The following is a 3837-nucleotide window of genomic DNA, read 5'->3' on the forward strand; positions in this document are numbered from 1 at the left end:
GTGAATCATGTACTTGCCTCGCTAACTTACGGCGGCGTAGCTTAAATGCCTTAAGCTACGCCACCGCAAAGTTGCGGCAACGTACCTGAATCTAGGCATATGTGTTTACAATGTACAGTGACTGGCGGCATACATTGTGGCAGGATACATAGCTTGTGAATGACACTACAACGTTCTCTATTCTTGGGGCATATTTATAAAAAAGTGAATTTGACTTTGTCCAGACATTGTTATAAAGAGATTGCTTTGCCCCTGGATGGCAATCAACATCCTTGGTAATTACAGTGCCACATCCTAAATAATTGTATATGGGATTTGTGGAGAAAGAAAAATGGACTTTGTAGGCACTGGTTGAAAAAGTAAAAAAATATTTTTAATAATAGTAAGACAAATATACAGTTTCAAGACAAGATGCTAGTGCATCAATAAATACATAATATTTAAAACATGTTGTAGGAATATAGAACCAGATAAATAGACCACAGGTAGTGATTGTTGTTGTCACTAGAAACCATTAGTTTAGCCTGGGTCCACACTGTTCAATTTTTGATATGCATTCGAGAAGTTCCGCGGATTGCTCTACTAGTTTCGCGGGACATACCCGCTTCCTCGGGAGCTTGGGAACTAAAGTATATAAAAAAATACATTAAATAATAAACTGAAATAATATGGAGAACCAGATGCCAAACAGCATCACCCCAGCCAGGATTGGACAATAAAATTTGCCAATAATAGGAGGAAGTTATTGTAAATCCTGAGTAAATTTGTGTTTTGACAACCCTAGAATAGTAGTGTTGTTAAATATGCTACTTTGTACCATACTGCAGTATAAACATCATTATACTGTATTTTATTATTACTATCTTGTTTGTATTTCTTTTTTGTTTATATGATGAAAAGTTTTTTCTTTCAGATGTTATGCAGCTGCACTCCTCCAGGGGGAGCTCCACTATTCCTCATAGTTTCATCTCCATGGATCAGTGGGCCGCTGGTTCAGCTTTGCATTCATGTGGCCACTCGAGCCATTGTGTGAAGGATTTCGCCTTGTTCTCCCTGTGTAGAGTCAGGTGATAATCCTCCGCCAATGGCAATGAGGACTGCCATTCCATCCACACCAGTCCCTCGTCCACTGCGCTCCCTAACGCCCTGCAACTTCTTACAAGTCCCAGGAGCGTTTGCGCCAGTCGGCGCATGCGCAGTGGACACTTTTTGGCCGGCTCGCGTGACGTCAGGTAAGCAAAACGCTCACTTTAAGCTACTTTTTACTACAATATGTTGGACATATTTAATCTGGATTCCATTTTGGAAGCTAATTTACCTCTTTTCTTTTTTTGGCTGCTAATTAGATTGTTTGAAGCATCTATGCTGCAGCACAGATTTTCCTTTCAGCACATGTTTATGCAGTGACACATTTGCACAGCAACCTCAATCAGGTAACGTATGCTGTCCTGATAAAGATTTTTTACTCGGTACTATAGTAGTTTTTCAAATGCTCTATACTATCATAATCTTTTTGTCCAACATGTAATTTAAGCAATCTACTTTTGGCAGTCATGTTACCTTCCTATATTCATTTATAGTAAAAATAACTACCATTTAGGTAACAAATTAATAATCTTATCCAATATATAAATCTAATTTATTAGCTCCTATTGGTGTACCTAGTAACCCATCCTTCAAATAAGTACAATTTTTCACCAATACTATCCTTTTCTGTTGTGAATAGCGGTAGGTGGTCAATTTCGAGTATTATACTCTCTTGATATACAATTCCTATTAATAAGTCCCAATAATGGAATTGCAATTAAGTATTTTCCCTCCCTTTAATTCACCCTCTTTGGTTATCAATCCAAAACCTATATATATATATTTTTTTCCTAGTTACCTGTGGTACCCCCTTGTTTGCGAATTGAGCCACTGCGGTCTTTACTTGGTCTCTGGCATTGAACCTAATCCATCTTCATTGACCCGGCTGGGTCTAGTTAGGCGGGGGCTCCTTTCATCTGTGAGGAGTGCTAATCACGCTGCAACATCTTATGCAAAACACCATTCCAATGGTGAGTATACCTTATGTAAATCTATATGCCGAACCAGTATCCCGGCTGGGGTGATGCTGTTTGGCATCTGGTTTTCCATATTATTTCAGTTTATTATTTGATGTATTTTTTTCTATACTTTAGTTCCCAAGCTCCCGAGGAAGCGGGTATGTCAATCCGCGGAACTTCTCGAATGCATGTCAAAAATTGAACAGTGTGGACCCAGGCTAAACTAATGGTTTCTAGTGGCAACGACAACAACAACCACTACCTGTGGTCTATTTATCTGGTTCTATATTCCTACAACATGTTTTAAATATTATGGGCCAGATCCACATAGAAATAGATTGGCGCAGCGTATCAGAGATATGCTACGCCGCCGTACCTTACATAATTTCGAATCCTTAAAGATTTTGCGCCGTAAGTTACGGCGGCGTAGTGTATCTTTGGCGGCGGAATTCAAATCGGCGATTAGGGGGCGTGTTTCATTTAAATGAAGCGCGTCCCCGCGCCGAATGAACTGCGCATGCTCCGCTTCTAAATTTCCCGCCGTGCATTGCGCTAAATGACGTCGCAACAACGTAATTTTTTTAACTTAGACGTGAATTACGTCCATCCCGATTCACGGACGACTTACGCAAAAAAAAAAAAAATTCAAATTTCGACGCGGGAACAACGGCCATACTTAACATGGCAAGTCTAACTATAAGGCGCAAAATACCAGCTTTAACTATACGCCGGAAAAAGCCGACTAGAGATGCCGTAAAAAAATGGGCCGGCCGCTCGTACGTTCATGGATGGACGGAAATAGCTAATTTGCATACCCGACGCGGAAAACGATGTGAATGCCACCCAGCGGACGCCGAAGTATTGCATCTTGGATCTGAAAGGCGTACGAGGACGTATACCTGTCGGATCTAACCCAGATGCCATCGTATCTTGGTTTGAGGATTCAAACCAAAGATACGACGCGGGTAATTTGAAAGTACGCCGGCATATAAGTAGATACGCCGGCATACTCTGTCTGTGGATCTGCCCCTATGTATTTATTGATGCACTAGCATCTTGTCTCGAAACTGTATATTTGTCCAGACATTCACTGGTGGTAAATCAATCACTGTCATTTAAACGACATGCACCTGGCTGATTCACCTCAGTGAATGTTTGGTGAATGTCAGCTGCTTTTTAAATATGCCTATTGAAATACATGTCTGAGGGTGAAGCCAAACTTCCAGATTGATTTAAAGCTCTGACACAGCACAGCATTCTTTATAGATCTGACTGACTCCTAGATGCCTATACTGCCTCAATTCCAGCTTCATTTCCCTCCTACCTCTGCAGCTTTGGTAAAAATTGTCTTTTATACAGCACCCTACTAATGGACCAGAGGGCAAAAACCCTGAGGACTATTTAGTGACCTGAATATGTTATGGATACAGATAGTTTCACTCATCTTTTTTTGCCATTCAATTTACACAGGATTTCATTGGAAGGCCTCTCAAAACATACCGTATTACATTTTTAGAAAAAAAGAGAAGATCCTTAAAGCAGCCAGATCTAATAAAGATCTTTTTTTTAAAAAAAAAACAATAAGGCCCCATACTCACGAGCAAACATGTCTGCTGAAACTGGCCCGCAGGCCAGTTTCAGCAGACATGTTTGGTCGTGTGTGGGCGCGAGCGGGCCGAATTCCAGCAAACATTTGCCCGCCGGGCCTTTTCCCAGCGGACAAATATTCCTGGACTTGTTTTAAAATAGTCCGCTGGAATCCTGCCCGCTCGGACATGTACGGTCGTCAGTA

General features: G+C 41.0%; 1 long non-coding RNA gene across 1 annotated transcript; it reads left to right on the forward strand.

The window, feature by feature from the left end:
* The first annotated feature begins 1345 nt into the window (after positions 1-1345).
* LOC120924987 lies at positions 1346-2407 on the forward strand. Its single transcript, XR_005746502.1, has 3 exons — positions 1346-1433; positions 1882-2057; positions 2181-2407. It is a non-coding gene; the product is annotated as an uncharacterized LOC120924987 (long non-coding RNA).
* The last annotated feature ends 1430 nt before the right edge of the window (positions 2408-3837 follow it).

The sequence above is a fragment of the Rana temporaria genome, chromosome 1 (assembly GCF_905171775.1).
Source record: "Rana temporaria chromosome 1, aRanTem1.1, whole genome shotgun sequence".
NCBI classification, from domain to species: domain Eukaryota; kingdom Metazoa; phylum Chordata; class Amphibia; order Anura; family Ranidae; genus Rana; species Rana temporaria.